Genomic DNA, 18,179 nt, shown 5'->3' with positions numbered 1-18,179 from the left:
ATTATCCCTGTACTGTGACATCCCTGTGTGTATTATCCCTGTACTGTGACATCACTGTGTGCATTATCCCTGTACTGTGACATCACTGTGTGCATTATCCCTGTACTGTGACATCCCTGTGTGTATTATCCCTGTACTGTGACATCACTGTGTGTATTATCCCTGTACTGTGACATCACTGTGTGTATTATCCCTGTACTGTGACATCACTGTGTGTATTATCCCTGTACTGTGACATCACTGTGTGTATTATCCCTGTACTGTGACATCACTGTGTGTATTATCCCTGTACTGTGACATCCCTGTGTGTATTATCCCTGTACTGTGACATCCCTGTGTGTATTATCCCTGTACTGTGACATCACTGTGTGTATTACCCCTGTACTGTGACATCACTGTGTGCATTATCCCTGTACTGTGACATCACTGTGTGCATTATCCCTGTACTGTGACATCACTGTGTGTATTATCCCTGTACTGTGACATCACTGTGTGTATTACCCCTGTACTGTGACATCACTGTGTGTATTATCCCTGTACTGTGACATCACTGTGTATTACCCCTGTACTGTGACATCACTGTGTGTATTATCCCTGTACTGTGACATCACTGTGTGTATTATCCCTGTACTGTGACATCACTGTGTGTATTATCCCTGTACTGTGACATCACTGTGTGTATTATCCCTGTACTGTGACATCACTGTGTGTATTATCCCTGTACTGTGACATCACTGTGTGCATTATCCCTGTACTGTGACATCACTGTGTGTATTATCCCTGTACTGTGACATCACTGTGTGTATTATCCCTGTACTGTGACATCACTGTGTGCATTATCCCTGTACTGTGACATTACTGTGTGTATTATCCCTGTACTGTGACATCACTGTGTGTATTATCCCTGTACTGTGACATCACTGTGTATTATCCTGTACTGTGACATCACTGTGTATTACCCCTGTACTGTGACATCACTGTGTGTATTACCCCTGTACTGTGACATCACTGTGTGCATTATCCCTGTACTGTGACATCACTGTGTGCATTACCCCTGTACTGTGACATCACTGTGTGTATTATCCCTGTACTGTGACATCACCGTGTGTATTATCCCTGTACTGTGACATCGCTGTGTGTATTATCCCTGTACTGTGACATCACTGTGTGTATTATTCCTGTACTGTGACATCACTGTGTATATTATCCCTGTACTGTGACATCACTGTGTGCATTATCCCTGTACTGTGACATCACTGTGTGTATTATTCCTGTACTGTGACATCACTGTGTGTATTATCCCTGTACTGTGACATCGCTGTGTGTATTATCCCTGTACTGTGACATCACTGTGTGTATTATCCCTGTACTGTGACATCACTGTGTGTATTATCCCTGTACTGTGACATCACTGTGTGTATTATTCCTGTACTGTGACATCACTGTGTGTATTATCCCTGTACTGTGACATCGCTGTGTGTATTATCCCTGTACTGTGACATCACTGTGTGTATTATTCCTGTACTGTGACATCACTGTGTGTATTATCCCTGTACTGTGACATCACTGTGTGCATTATCCCTGTACTGTGACATCACTGTGTGTATTATTCCTGTACTGTGACATCACTGTGTGTATTACCCCTGTACTGTGACATCACTGTGTGCATTATCCCTGTACTGTGACATCACTGTGTGCATTATCCCTGTACTGTGACATCACTGTGTGTATTATTCCTGTACTGTGACATCACTGTGTGTATTATTCCTGTACTGTGACATCACTGTGTGCATTATCCCTGTACTGTGACATCACTGTGTGTATTATCCCTGTACTGTGTGCATTATCCCTGTACTGTGACATCACTGTGTGTATTATTCCTGTACTGTGACATCACTGTGTGTATTATCCCTGTACTGTGACATCACTGTGTGCATTATCCCTGTACTGTGACATCACTGTGTGTATTATTCCTGTACTGTGACATCACTGTGTGTATTATCCCTGTACTGTGACATCACTGTGTGCATTATCCCTGTACTGTGACATCACTGTGTGTATTATTCCTGTACTGTGACATCACTGTGTGTATTATCCCTGTACTGTGACATCGCTGTGTGCATTACCCCTGTACTGTGACATCACTGTGTGTATTATCCCTGTACTGTGACATCACTGTGTGTATTATCCCTGTACTGTGACATCACTGTGTGTATTATCCCTGTACTGTGACATCACTGTGTGCATTATCCCTGTACTGTGACATCACTGTGTGCATTATCCCTGTACTGTGACATCACTGTGTGCATTATCCCTGTACTGTGACATCACTGTGTGTATTATCCCTGTACTGTGACATCACTGTGTGTATTATCCCTGTACTGTGACATCACTGTGTGTATTATCCCTGTGCTGTGACATCATTGTGTGTATTATCCCTGTACTGTGACATCACTGTGTGCATTATCCCTGTACTGTGACATCACTGTGTGCATTATCCCTGTACTGTGACATCGCTGTGTGCATTATCCCTGTACTGTGACATCGCTGTGTGTATTATCCCTGTACTGTGACATCACTGTGTGTATTATCCCTGCACTGTGACATCACTGTGTGTATTACCCCTGTACTGTGACATCACTGTGTGTATTACCCCTGTACTGTGACATCACTGTGTGTATTACCCCTGTACTGTGACATCACTGTGTATTATCCCTGTACTGTGACATCACTGTGTGTATTATCCCTGTACTGTGACGTCACTGTGTGTATTATCCCTGTACTGTGACATCACTGTGTGTATTATCCCTGTACTGTGACATCACTGTGTGTATTACCCCTGTACTGTGACATCACTGTGTGTATTACCCCTGTACTGTGACATCACTGTGTATTATCCCTGTACTGTGACATCACTGTGTGTATTATCCCTGTACTGTGACATCACTGTGTGTATTATCCCTGTACTGTGACATCGCTGTGTGTATTATCCCTGTACTGTGACATCGCTGTGTGTATTATCCCTGTACTGTGACATCACTGTGTGTATTATCCCTGTACTGTGACATCACTGTGTGCATTATCCCTGTACTGTGACATCGCTGTGTGTATTATCCCTGTACTGTGACATCACTGTGTGTATTATCCCTGTACTGTGACATCACTGTGTGCATTATCCCTGTACTGTGACATCACTGTGTGTATTATCCCTGTACTGTGACATCACTGTGTGTATTATCCCTGTACTGTGACATCGCTGTGTGTATTATCCCTGTACTGTGACATCACTGTGTGTATTATTCCTGTACTGTGACATCACTGTGTGTATTATCCCTGTACTGTGACATCACTGTGTGTATTATCCCTGTACTGTGACATCACTGTGTGTATTATCCCTGTACTGTGACATCACTGTGTGCATTATCCCTGTACTGTGACATCACTGTGTGTATTATCCCTGTACTGTGACATCACTGTGTGTATTATCCCTGTACTGTGACATTGCTGTGTGTATTATCCCTGTACTGTGACGTCACTGTGTGTATTATCCCTGTACTGTGACATCACTGTGTGTATTATCCCTGTACTGTGACATCACTGTGTGTATTACCCCTGTACTGTGACATCACTGTGTGTATTACCCCTGTACTGTGACATCACTGTGTGCATTATCCCTGTACTGTGACATCACTGTGTGCATTACCCCTGTACTGTGACATCACTGTGTGTATTATCCCTGTACTGTGACATCACCGTGTGTATTATCCCTGTACTGTGACATCGCTGTGTGTATTATCCCTGTACTGTGACATCACTGTGTGTATTATTCCTGTACTGTGACATCACTGTGTATATTATCCCTGTACTGTGACATCACTGTGTGCATTATCCCTGTACTGTGACATCACTGTGTGTATTATTCCTGTACTGTGACATCACTGTGTGTATTATCCCTGTACTGTGACATCGCTGTGTGTATTATCCCTGTACTGTGACATCACTGTGTGTATTATCCCTGTACTGTGACATCACTGTGTGTATTATCCCTGTACTGTGACATCACTGTGTGTATTATTCCTGTACTGTGACATCACTGTGTGTATTATCCCTGTACTGTGACATCGCTGTGTGTATTATCCCTGTACTGTGACATCACTGTGTGTATTATTCCTGTACTGTGACATCACTGTGTGTATTATCCCTGTACTGTGACATCACTGTGTGCATTATCCCTGTACTGTGACATCACTGTGTGTATTATTCCTGTACTGTGACATCACTGTGTGTATTACCCCTGTACTGTGACATCACTGTGTGCATTATCCCTGTACTGTGACATCACTGTGTGCATTATCCCTGTACTGTGACATCACTGTGTGTATTATTCCTGTACTGTGACATCACTGTGTGTATTATTCCTGTACTGTGACATCACTGTGTGCATTATCCCTGTACTGTGACATCACTGTGTGTATTATCCCTGTACTGTGTGCATTATCCCTGTACTGTGACATCACTGTGTGTATTATTCCTGTACTGTGACATCACTGTGTGTATTATCCCTGTACTGTGACATCACTGTGTGCATTATCCCTGTACTGTGACATCACTGTGTGTATTATTCCTGTACTGTGACATCACTGTGTGTATTATCCCTGTACTGTGACATCACTGTGTGCATTATCCCTGTACTGTGACATCACTGTGTGTATTATTCCTGTACTGTGACATCACTGTGTGTATTATCCCTGTACTGTGACATCGCTGTGTGCATTACCCCTGTACTGTGACATCACTGTGTGTATTATCCCTGTACTGTGACATCACTGTGTGTATTATCCCTGTACTGTGACATCACTGTGTGTATTATCCCTGTACTGTGACATCACTGTGTGCATTATCCCTGTACTGTGACATCACTGTGTGCATTATCCCTGTACTGTGACATCACTGTGTGCATTATCCCTGTACTGTGACATCACTGTGTGTATTATCCCTGTACTGTGACATCACTGTGTGTATTATCCCTGTACTGTGACATCACTGTGTGTATTATCCCTGTGCTGTGACATCATTGTGTGTATTATCCCTGTACTGTGACATCACTGTGTGCATTATCCCTGTACTGTGACATCGCTGTGTGCATTATCCCTGTACTGTGACATCGCTGTGTGTATTATCCCTGTACTGTGACATCACTGTGTGTATTATCCCTGCACTGTGACATCACTGTGTGTATTACCCCTGTACTGTGACATCACTGTGTGTATTACCCCTGTACTGTGACATCACTGTGTGTATTACCCCTGTACTGTGACATCACTGTGTATTATCCCTGTACTGTGACATCACTGTGTGTATTATCCCTGTACTGTGACGTCACTGTGTGTATTATCCCTGTACTGTGACATCACTGTGTGTATTATCCCTGTACTGTGACATCACTGTGTGTATTACCCCTGTACTGTGACATCACTGTGTGTATTACCCCTGTACTGTGACATCACTGTGTATTATCCCTGTACTGTGACATCACTGTGTGTATTATCCCTGTACTGTGACATCACTGTGTGTATTATCCCTGTACTGTGACATCGCTGTGTGTATTATCCCTGTACTGTGACATCGCTGTGTGTATTATCCCTGTACTGTGACATCACTGTGTGTATTATCCCTGTACTGTGACATCACTGTGTGCATTATCCCTGTACTGTGACATCGCTGTGTGTATTATCCCTGTACTGTGACATCACTGTGTGTATTATCCCTGTACTGTGACATCACTGTGTGCATTATCCCTGTACTGTGACATCACTGTGTGTATTATCCCTGTACTGTGACATCACTGTGTGTATTATCCCTGTACTGTGACATCGCTGTGTGTATTATCCCTGTACTGTGACATCACTGTGTGTATTATTCCTGTACTGTGACATCACTGTGTGTATTATCCCTGTACTGTGACATCACTGTGTGTATTATCCCTGTACTGTGACATCACTGTGTGCATTATCCCTGTACTGTGACATCACTGTGTGTATTATCCCTGTACTGTGACATCACTGTGTGTATTATCCCTGTACTGTGACATTGCTGTGTGTATTATCCCTGTACTGTGACATCACTGTGTGTATTATCCCTGTACTGTGATATCACTGTGTGTATTATCCCTGTACTGTGACATCACTGTGTGTATTATCCCTGTACTGTGACATCGCTGTGTGTATTATCCCTGTACTGTGACATCACTGTGTGTATTATCCCTGTACTGTGACATTGCTGTGTGTATTATCCCTGTACTGTGACATCACTGTGTGTATTATCCCTGTACTGTGATATCACTGTGTGTATTATCCCTGTACTGTGATATCACTGTGTGTATTATCCCTGTACTGTGACATCACTGTGTGTATTACCCCTGTACTGTGACATCACTGTGTGCATTATCCCTGTACTGTGACATGACTGTGTATTATCCCTGTACTGTGACATCACTGTGTGTATTATCCCTGTACTGTGACATCACTGTGTGTATTATCCCTGTACTGTGACATTGCTGTGTGTATTATCCCTGTACTGTGACATCACTGTGTGTATTATCCCTGTACTGTGACATCGCTGTGTGTATTATCCCTGTACTGTGACATCACTGTGTGTATTACCCCTGTACTGTGACATCACTGTGTGTATTACCCCTGTACTGTGACATCACTGTGTGTATTATCCCTGTACTGTGACATCACTGTGTGTATTACCCCTGTACTGTGACATCACTGTGTGCATTATCCCTGTACTGTGACATGACTGTGTATTATCCCTGTACTGTGACATCACTGTGTGTATTTCCCCTGATTGCCTGTAGGGGTGAAGAGCACTTACACTGGATTAGCACTGTGGAGCCCATGTGGACCTGGGGAGGGTGATAACCGTCTGTGTTTGTTGTTTTGTTTGAATTGAAACATTTTGGAAAAATTGTGTGGAAACCCTCGTAGAGGACGTAATAAGTAATACTGCCGCCGTTCTGAGGAAGGGCTTCAGCAGCCGGAAATAGAAGGTTGTTATTGAATTTTTAAGCTGCCGTATGTTGCATTGGTCGGATAGAAAAGAGAGCTTAAAAGACTGTGGATCAGTCCATACGTTCTTCTCTGCCAGCGATCAATGTCACGGCCGAGCCTTGCAGACATGTAAAAAAAAATCATATGAGGCTTATTCACAGGATTTAGGGAGGGACCAAAATTCTAGGATAAAAAATAAATAAAAAAATAGAATAAAAAAAAGTGAAACTTTTGCGATAAAAACTTAGAATTCTGAGAGAAAAGTAAAAAATTCAGAGAAAATATAAATAGTTAAAAAAAGGTAAAGAACTGATAAAAAATGTGAAAACAGACAAAAAGTGAAAATTTGGAGCTAAAATGTAAAACATTGAGGTAAAACAGATCTGTGCAATAAAAGAGGAAAAACCTGAGATTTGTAAAAGTGAGAGGGTTAAAATTGTGAGAAGAAAAAAGTTCAGAAATAAAAATGTGAAAGTTCTAAGATAGGAAGATAAAATTCAGACTCTTCTCTGAGCCCGCTCGTTAACCTTCATGAATATTCTCTGCTTCCACCCCCACCTTCTGTGCCACCATCTGTGATTGGTTGCAGACTGCTACACACGCCTCCACCTTCTGTGTCACCATCTGTGATTGGTTGCAGACTGCTACACACGCCCCCACCTTCTGTGCCACCATCTGTGATTGGTTGCAGACTGCTACACACGCCCCCACCTTCTGTGTCACCATCTGTGATTGGTTACAGACTGCTACACACACCCCCCACCTTCTGTGTCACCATCTGTGATTGGTTGCAGACTGCTACACATGCCCCCCACCTTCTGTGTCACCATCTGTGATTGGTTGCAGACAGCTACACACGCCCCCCACCTTCTGTGCCAGTGTCTGTGATTGGTTGCAGACTGCTACACACGCCCCCCACCTTCGGTGTCACCATCTGTGATTGGTTGCAGACTGCTACACACTCCCCCCACCTTCTGTGTCACCATCTGTGATTGGTTGCAGACTGCTACACACTCCCCCTACCTTCTGTGCCACCATCTGTGATTGGTTGCAGACTGCTACACACGCCCCCCACCTTCTGTGTCACCATCTGTGATTGGTTGCAGACTGCTACACATGCCCCCCACCTTCTGTGCCAGTGTCTGTGATTGGTTGCAGACTGCTACACACGCCCCCCACCTTCTGTGTCACCATCTGTGATTGGTTGCAGACAGCTACACACGCCCCCCACCTTCTGTGCCAGTGTCTGTGATTGGTTGCAGACTGCTACACACGCCCCCCACCTTCGGTGTCACCATCTGTGATTGGTTGCAGACTGCTACACACTCCCCCCACCTTCTGTGTCACCATCTGTGATTGGTTGCAGACTGCTACACACTCCCCCAACCTTCTGTGTCACCATCTGTGATTGGTTGCAGACTGCTAAACATGCCCTCCACCCTCTGTGTCACCATCTGTGATTGGTTGCAGACCAGTTTGCTGAAAAGCAGTGTAAAAACAAAACATTTTAAAAAATGACATGGGCACCCACCATATTTTTGATAATAAGCACTGGTAAAACAGACAGAGGCTACAGGCTACAACCTAGAGCCGCCAGCTTTACGTTGGCTGGTTATCAAAAATAGAGGGGATCCCACTCCATTTTTTTAAAAAAAAAAAAAATTTAAATAAATAATTTGAATGAAAATTTGCGTGAGATCTCCCATTTTTAATAGCCAGCTATAGTAAATCTGACAGCTGGGGGCTGGTATTATCAGGCTGGAAAAGGCTATGGTTATTGGCCCCTCCCAGCCTAAAAATAGCAGCCCGCAGCTGCCCCAGTTGTGGCGCATCCATAAGATGCGACAATTCTGGCACTTTACCCGGCACATCCCAATTGCCCTGGTGCAGTGACAATCGAGTTAATACAGTCATATGAAAAAGTTTGGGCACCCCTATTAATGTTATCCTTTTTTCTTTATAACAATTTAGGTTTTTGCTATGTCAGTGTCATATCTCTAATAACTGATGGACTGAGGAATATTTCTGGATTGAAATGAGGTTTATTGCACTAACAGAAAATGTGCAATCTGCATTTAGACAAAATTTGAAGGGTGCAAAAGTACGGGCACCCTTATCAATTTCTTGATTTGAACCTTCCTAACTACTTTTTACTGACTTACTAAAGCACTAAATTGGTTTTGTAACCTCATTGAGCTTTGCACTTCATAGGCAGGTGGATCCAATCATGAGAAAAGATATTTAAGGTGGCCACTTGCAGGTTGTTCTCCTATTTGCATCTCCTATGAAGAGTGGCATCATGGGCTCCTCAAAACAACTCTCAAATGATCTGAAAACAAAGATTATTCAACATAGTTGTTCAGGGGAAGGTACAAAAAGTTGTCTCAGAGATTTAACCCCTTCAGCCCCGGGGCACTTTCCGTTTTTGCGTTTTTTGTTTTTTGCTCCCCTTCTTCCGAGAGCCGTAACTTTTTTATTTTTCCGTCAATCTTGCCATATGAGGGCTTGTTTTTTGCGGGACAAGTTGTACTTTTAAATGAAACCATAAGTTTTACCATATGGTGTACTGGAAAGCAGCAAAAAAATTCCAAGTGTGGAAAAATTGCAAAAAAAGTGTGATGGCACAATAGTTTTTGGGATGTTTTATTCACGGTGTTCACTATATGGTAAAACTGATGTGTGGGTATGATGCCTGCCTAACCCTAACCCTAACCCTTAGGGGGTTAAAAAAAATTCACAAGCTTGTCCGATAAAAGTGGCGTACGTTTTGCGCCATTTTCCGAAACCTGTAGAGTTCTCATTTTTTGGGATCTATGGGTCAGTGACGACTTATTTTTTGCGTCTCGAGCTGACGTTTATAATGGTAGCATTTTTGCGCAGATGCTATGTTTTTATCGCCTGTTATTGCATTTTGCGTAAAATTTGCGGCGACCAAAAAACGTAATTTTGGCGTTTGGAATTTTTTTGCCACTACGCCGTTTACCAATCAGATTAATTGATTTTATATTTTGATAGATCGGGCATTTCTGAACGCGGCGATACCAAATATGTGTATATTTATTTTTTTTTAACCCTTTAATTTTCAGTGGGGGGAAAGGGGGGTGATTTCAGCTTTTAGGTTTTTTGTTTTTTTTTAATTTTTTAAAACTTTTTTTTTATTTTTTTTTATTTTATTTTACTAGTCCCCCTAGGGGGCTATAGCGATCAGCAATCCGATTGCTGATCGCTATCTGCTGATCACAGCTATACCGCTGTAAACAGCAGAAATAGTCACTTTCTTTTTTCCTCTGCTCCGTGCCGAGGGAAAAGGAAAGTGAAACTTCTTAGCAGCAGGCGTCATCACATGACCCTGTGCTACGATGGCAACCACCGAACGTCACGTGATCACTCACGTGACGTCCGGAGGGGGCGGCGGTAAGTAGAAAACATGGCCGCGCGCATGTAGATCTCGCTGCCAGACTTTGGCAGCGAGATCTAAGGGGTTAATGTTCCGGGTGGAATACGATTCCACTCGGAACATGTAGGCACACATATCAGCTGTTGAAAACAGCTGATATGTGTGCCGATCCACGCCGCCTGCCCGCGGCAGGGGGCGGGGCTTACCGGGACACGATCCATGACGGAAAGATCCGTCCATGGTCGTGAAGGGGTTATACTGTCAGTTTCCACTGTGAGGAACATAGTAAGGAAATGGAAGAACACAGGTACAGTTCTTGATAAGCCCAGAAGTGGCAGGCCAAGAAAAATATCAGAAAGGCAGAGAAGAAGACTGGTGAGAACAGTCAAGGACAATCCACAGACCACCTCCAAAGACCTGCAGCATCATCTTGCTGCAGATGGTGTCAATGTGCATCGGTCAACAATACAGCGCACGTTGCACAAGGAGAAGCTGTATGGGAGAGTGATGTGAAAGAAGCCGTTTCTGCAAGCACACCACAAACAGAGTCGCCTGAGGGATGCAAAAGCACATTTGGACAAGCCAGTTACATTTTGGAAGAAGGTCCTGTGGACTGATGAAACAAAGATTGAGTTGTTTGGTCATACAAAAAGGCGTTATGCATGGAGGCAAAAAACACGGCATTCCAAGAAAAGCACTTGCTACCCACAGTAACATTTGGTGGAGGTTTCATCATGCTTTGGGGCTGTGTGGCCAATGCCGGCACCGGGAATCTTGTTAAAGTTGAGGGTCGCATGGATTCAACTCGGTATCAGCAGATTCTTGACAATAATGTGCAAGAATCAGTGACGAAGTTGAAGTTACGCAGGGGATGGATATTTCAGCAAGACAATGATCCAAAACACCGCTCCAAATCTACTCAGGCATTCATGCAGAGGAACAATTACAATGTTCTGGAATGGCCATCCCAGTCCCCAGACCTGAATATCATTGAAAATCTGTGGGATGATGTGAAGCGGCTGTCCATGCTCGGCGACCATCAAACTTAACTGAACTGGAATTGTTTTGTAACCAGGAATGGTCAAATCTACCTTCATCCAGGATCCAGGGACTCATTAAAAGCTTCAGAAAGCGACTAGAGGCTGTGATTTCTGCAAAAGGAGGATCTACAAAATATTAATGTCACTTTTATGTTGAGGTGCCCATACTTTTGCACCGGTCAAATTTTGTTTAAATGTGGATTGCACATTTTCTGTTAGTACAATAAACCTCATTTCACCCCAGAAATATTACTCAGTCCATCAGTTATTAGATATATGAAACTGAAATAGCAAAAACCCAAATTGTTATAAAGAAAAAAGGTTAACATTAATAGGGGTGCCCAAACTTTTTCATATGACTGTATATGGGGTTGATGTCAGCTGTGATTTGTCAAAAAATCACAGCTGTCATTAAGCCTTAGGTTAGTAATGGGCAGAAGTGTATGAGACACCCCAATTACTAACTGTGTAAGTCAAAAGAAATAAACACACACAGATTAATCCTTTACTTGAAATTAAAAAAAAACCCCAAAACACACACACACACACACACACACACACACACACACACAATCTCACACACACACACACTAGCCTCTTTCACCCCTTTATTAACTTGAAAATCACCCCTGCAGATCTGACATAATCCACATGATGATGTCATCTCTGCTACATCTAGAGGCTGCAGTGATGAAAAAGTGACTGCACACTGCAGCCTCTGGCACACACTGATGGCAGTGCGGGACATTGCTGTGAGAAGTACTGACTTCACTGAGTTCACAGGAAGTCACATCCGGGCTCCCACGGTGCCAAGTGTGACTGGCGGTGAACCCGCTACCAGCTTGCCGGACTGCTGGATGGTGGGACATGGCGCCACAGCAGTCCGGGAATCCACCAGTCAGTTCACCAGAGATCTGCCCTCTCTGAACTCAGGTGAACCCACTGCCGGATTGGCGGACTGCTGTGTGGCTGTGTCCTGCTCCAGCAGTGGGTTCACCGGTGGTCACATTTGGTACCATGTGAACCGGGCTGTGACCTCCAGTGAACTCACTAATGTCACCGCCCGCCTTTCACAGCTGGGCTGCCCTCAGTGTGTCCTGGATGCTGCAGTGAGCGGTCGCATTTTCCATCACTGCATTCTCAGGATGTAGCAGAACCGGGATTGTCATGGGACATTGTGTGGATTACTTCTCACCTGTGGGGGTATTTTTGGGGTTAATAAAGAGGTGAAAGAGGATGTGTGTTTTTTTTTTTAATTTCAAATTATTTTTTTTGGGGGGTTTGTGTTTTATTTCTTTTGACTTACAGGATTAGTAATGGGGGATGGGGAGCTCATAGACACCTCATCATTACTAACCCAGGGGTTAATGGCTGCTGTGATTTTTTTACATCACAGCTGGCATGAACCCCATATATTACCCCGATTGCCACCGCACCAGGGCAATCGGGATGAGCTGGGTAAGCACGAGAATTGGTGTGCCAATTTTGGGACTGCTGCGGGCTGGGATTTTTAGGTTGGGGGGCACTTCTCACCCTCACAACAACAGCCCCCAGCTGCTAGATTTACCGTGACTAGTTATCTAAAATGGGGGTGGGGGCAACAGGACAGTCAAAAAGGGGACGTACAGGTAAAAGTCTGTGTTCAGGTCGGAGACCCGGACACCTGGTGCTTGGTACAAACCCCAAACTTTACAGTTGAGTTTCGCTCTTCCCTAGTGGTGACAATTCCAGCTCTGCTACATTATCGTCCGGCTCGTGGATCCAGATACTGAGATTGGCCGCTCATAAGATGAATGGTTCTCATGGACTCACAGGTGTGAAGTTACCGGAAGACCTCCATCTCCTCGCGGCTGGTGATCACTGCTGATCGTCCAATCACACTGCAGTGTTCTTTAGATTGCTGTTAGTTACTTTGTGTATACAGCGGTATTGTTTCCATATAATTTAAGTACTCTATGGCAGCATTATTTCATCACTGTATGGCAGGACATTTTAGTTACTTTATAGCTGTATTGAGCACTGTATAGTGATATGTTAGCACTGTATGGTGCCATTATTTGAGACTCATATGGCCATATTATTTGAGACCAATATGGTGCTATCATTTATGCACTGTATGACATTTTACGTGATCTCTGTATATTGGTACTGTTATTTCAGTACTGCATGATAATGAATAGAGAATCTCGTCCAGACAGTGACGAGGTCAGAAATAATGATTGTTATTTGAATAAATAATTTTCTCTTCACACTTTGCTTTCCACACAGAATGCACAATTCCAGCTTTGCAGAGCTTTGGCATTTTAGGTGTTAATTTGCGGAGGTAATCTGGAGATATTTCGTCCCATGCTTCACCCCTCCACAAGTTGGATTGGTGATGGGCACTTTTTGGCACCATACGGTCAGGCTGCTCCCACAACAGCTCTATAGGGTTGAAGTCTGGTGACTGGGCCCCTCCATTACAGATAGATACCAGCTGCCGGCTTCTTCCCTAAATAGTTCATGTATAATTTGGAGGTGGCTTTGGGTCATTGTCCTGTTGTAGGATGAAATTGGCTCCAATCAAGCGCTGTCCACAGGGTATGGTATGGCGCTGTAAAATGGAGTGATAGCCTTCCTTATTCACAATCCCTTTTACCTTGTACAAATCTCCCACTTTACCAGCACCAAAGCAACCCCAGACCATCACATTGCCTCCACCATGCTTGACAGAAGGCGTCAGGCAGTCTTCCAGCATCTTTTCGGTTGTTTTGCACCTTACAAATGTTCTTCTGTGTGATCCAAACACCTCAGACTTCGATTCTTCTGTCCATAACACTTTTTTCCAATCTTCCTCTGTCCAATGTCTGTGTTCTTTTGCCCATATTAATCTTTTCCTTTTATTAGCCAGTCTCAGATATGGCTTTTTCTTTGCCTCTCTGCCCTGAAGTCCGGCATCCCGGAGTCTCCTCGTCACTGTAGACGGTGACACTGGCGTGTTGCGGGTTCTATGTAATGAAGCGGCCAGGTGAGGAGCTGTGAGGCGTGGATTTCTCACACTAGAGACTGTAATGTACGTGTCTTGTTGCTCAGTTGTGCAGCGCGGCCTCCACTTCTCTCTACTCTGGTTACAGCCTGTTTGTGCTCTCCTCTGAAGGGAGTAGTACACACCGCTGTAAGAAATGTTCAGTTTCTTGGCAATTTCTCGCATGGAATATCCTTCATTTCTAAGAACAAGAATAGACGGTCGAGTTTCACATGAAAGTTCTCTTTTTCTGGCCATTTTGAGAGTTTAATGGAACCAACAAATGTAATGCTCCAGATTCTCAACTAGCTCCAAGGAAGGTCAGTTTTATAGCTTCTCTAATCAGCAAAACGGTTTCCAGCTGTGCTGACATACTTGCACAAGGGTTTTCAAGGGATTTCTAATTATCCATTAGCCTTCTAACACAAATGGCAAACACAATGTACCATTAGACACTGGAGTGGTGGTTGTTGGAAATGGGCCTCTATACACCTCTGTAGATATTGCATTAAACACCGGACGTTTGCAGCGAGGATAGTCATTTACCACATTACAATGTATAGAGGGGATTTCTGTTTAATTTAATGTTACTGTGAGGTAAATCCGGAGATATGACGATAAATCATGATATTCAAGTATGTCAGGAAGCCCTCTCCTGGTGTCACCCCCCCTTTCCTTCACACAACTGGTTTAGCAACAAATCCCATGGCCATGTCCTGTGATATGGAAATTAGGTGGCTTTAGGACAATGGACACAGGATGACTCCCTGCCGTCACCCTGTAGTAGGAGCTGCTAGCTAGTTAGCAAGGCTATGGAAATAGCCAGACAGAACGACTCCAGTAAAAAATGGTTCATATCTCGCAAGCCATATTTCCGATAAATATGGCAACCATAAAAATGGTGTCTCCGCATGTGGACGATGCCGGCACCCCCTTTTTATGGGAGCAGGACATTGGGAAATGCCCCAGGCGTGATATCAGCCAATGGGGAACTGGCAGACAGGTCATGAGTCCCCTCGTTCTGTAGCTAAATTCATAACTGTCACAATGAGAGCATTGGCGTCCGCCTACGACGCTCCCAGGCAAAGTTATGGCCAATATCCCCTTTGCTGGATAATTCTGATCCATGCAGGGGGAGTGGCAGTGCTTCCCTGTGAGGTCACTAAGGTAGGAGGGGACCTGGATCTGCCCAGGTTGATAACCCTACTTCGGCCATTTTCCAGTGTTCTTCTGCTCGGGGGCCTGGTTGGGAAAGACCTGTGAGGGAGTTCCTGGAAACCTGGTCTACAGCGCCCCCCTGTGGCCAGACGCAACAAGGTAACTGCTGGAACTGTGTATGCCTGTTTGTAACCCATGCTTTATCTGTAACTGTACTCTGACATATGTATATTCTGTAGATTCCCTATTGTATATATTGTAGTTTCTAGTGTGCTTTAGGCTGATTAAATTATATAATTAATCTTGGGCTGTTCTGTTATCTCGATCTTGAATCCCACGTCTGTGTGTTCGGCTAATAGTTACCGTGAATCGGTTGGTGGCAGCGAATTGTGCCAAGGATTATTGTGGGGAGGCCAGTGAGATTCGGGGAGATTTTATATATTCCGCCCGCGGAGGTCGGGGGAATATATACCTTACTCTCACCGGGGACCCTTCAATAATCGGCATAAGTAGTATAGCGGCCTCCTTGCTTATGGTCGGGCAATTCCATAATTGGCCTGACTATAAGAGGGGCGCTAGAGAGCGCGTCACGTGCTCTGTCTGTCGGTCGGGAGGTATAAAGGAGGGGTGACCCCCACTTGTTACCCCCCGATTGTGACGTACTGGTAGCCAGCGCGGGGGATTTCTGAGTGACCCCCCCGGTGGTTTGTGACATATTGGTGGCATAGCGGTGGGATCGAGATAATAGTGTGTGTGAGTGTGAGACCCATACTCCCAGACACTAAAGACTGCCTGCAGCAGCTGTGGCTGCTGGGGTCTTCAGACTAGCTCAACACTAGAGTGTCAGAGTGCAGATACTGTAAGGTGTGTGGAGGCATCAGGTGTCAGTTCTGTGTCAGTGACCAAAAGTCTGCAAGAATGGCTGATGGCACCAGGAGCAGAGCTATGCAACTGGCCAATGCTAAGGCAGGAGCCGAAGAGAGGGAGGACGGTGCTGTGGACAGCAATGAGGAGGTTGCCCACGAGTCCTCCAGGAGCTCGACGCCAGAAAACCGTTCTGCCGAGGACATTGCGCAACCTGGCACTGCTGGACAAGATGAGGAGGAGCTCACCCAAGGTTCCTCAACGAGCCAGATGCCAGCCCTCCGCTCTGAAAGGGACAGTGAATCGCCTAGCTCTGCAGCGTGCCGCAGATCACCACGTGCCATTCCACCGAGCCTGGGAGGCTCGGATAGCCTTCTTCAAATGGCTATGGCCCTTCTCCAGGCTGGAGACCAGAAGGGCTACAAGGAACTCCTGGCAGAGCGCAGGGCAGAGCGGCAGGCAGCGCGTGACGCTGAGGCTGCGGAGCGGCACGCAGAGCGTGAGGCTGCGGAGCGAGAGCGGCAGGCAGCGCGTGAAGAGCGAGAGCGAGAGCGACAGGCAGACCGTGACTACCAGCTGCAGCTAGCTCAGCTCCGGCCCTCATCAGCCACACGTGACCTTCGAGACACCAAACTTCCAAAGGTCCGTGTTGAGGACTTCCCAGTGCTGGAGAAGGATGGAGACTTGGACTATTTCTTGACTGCTTTTGAACGGACTTGCCTGCAGCACCATCTGGACAAGGACCAGTGGGCCAAATACCTGACCCCCCGTTTAAGGGGTAAGGCCCTGGATATCCTTGGGGACTGGCCTGCTGAGGCAGATCAGGGCTACGACACCATCAAGCGGGCCCTGATCCAACAGTACAACCTCACTCCAGAGTCCTACCGCAAGAAGTTCCGGAGCCTACAGAAGGGACCAAAGGACTCCTGGGCTGACCACCGGCGGGCACTTGCCCGAGCTGCCGACCACTGGACCCAAGGCCTGCAGCTTTCCACCGGACCGGAGATCCTGGACTTGTTCATCACGGAGCAACTCTTGTGGAACTGCCCTGAGGATCTCCGCCAGTTCATCCGAGACCAGAAGCCAAAGGGGTCCACGGCTACAGCTGCCCTGGCCGATGACTACACCAACAATCGGGCTCCTGAAGCCAGGAGAGCAGCCACCAGCAGCACCTGGAGAGGGGGTAAGATGAACTCTGCGACTGCCCCACCTGCCCCTAGACTGCAGGGGGTGTCCCCCTCAACTCCCCTCTCCAGGCCCGTGGCAGAACCAAGACGGTGCCACCAGTGCAACCTACCTGGACACTTCAAGGCCATGTGCCCTCAGCGTCCCAAGGCCCCGGCTCCGTCCCCGTCCCAAGGGCCGCCCAAGGTGTATTGTGTGGGTGGGGGTGGTGGTAGGTCCCTGGACAGCTTCCAACCTGTCACCGTCGGCCGGTCTGTGACCATAGGACTGCGAGACAGCGCCTCGGAGGTGACTCTGGTGCGGCCTGAGATGGTGTCCCCCCAAGACTTGATCCCTGGAAAAACCCTCGCTGTCTCCGGGATTGGAGGCACTGACCCGGCGCTGCCTGTTGCTGACATTTATGTGGACTGGGGCGCAGGGCGGGGGGTGAGGGAGGTGGGGGTAACTGATCGGATCCCTGCAAACGTGCTACTTGG

General features: G+C 45.8%; 1 protein-coding gene across 2 annotated transcripts in view; it reads left to right on the top strand.

Annotated features, from left to right (window-relative positions):
- LOC142292343 (beta-arrestin-1) overlaps window positions 1-18,179 on the top strand; it is a 176,529-nt gene that overhangs the window by 934 nt on the left and 157,416 nt on the right. The window lies entirely within an intron of this gene.

Source organism: Anomaloglossus baeobatrachus, chromosome 2 (assembly GCF_048569485.1).
Source record: "Anomaloglossus baeobatrachus isolate aAnoBae1 chromosome 2, aAnoBae1.hap1, whole genome shotgun sequence".
NCBI classification, from domain to species: domain Eukaryota; kingdom Metazoa; phylum Chordata; class Amphibia; order Anura; family Aromobatidae; genus Anomaloglossus; species Anomaloglossus baeobatrachus.
Note: the sequence above shows the minus strand (reverse complement) of the source record. Positions and strands in the feature narration are given on the sequence as shown.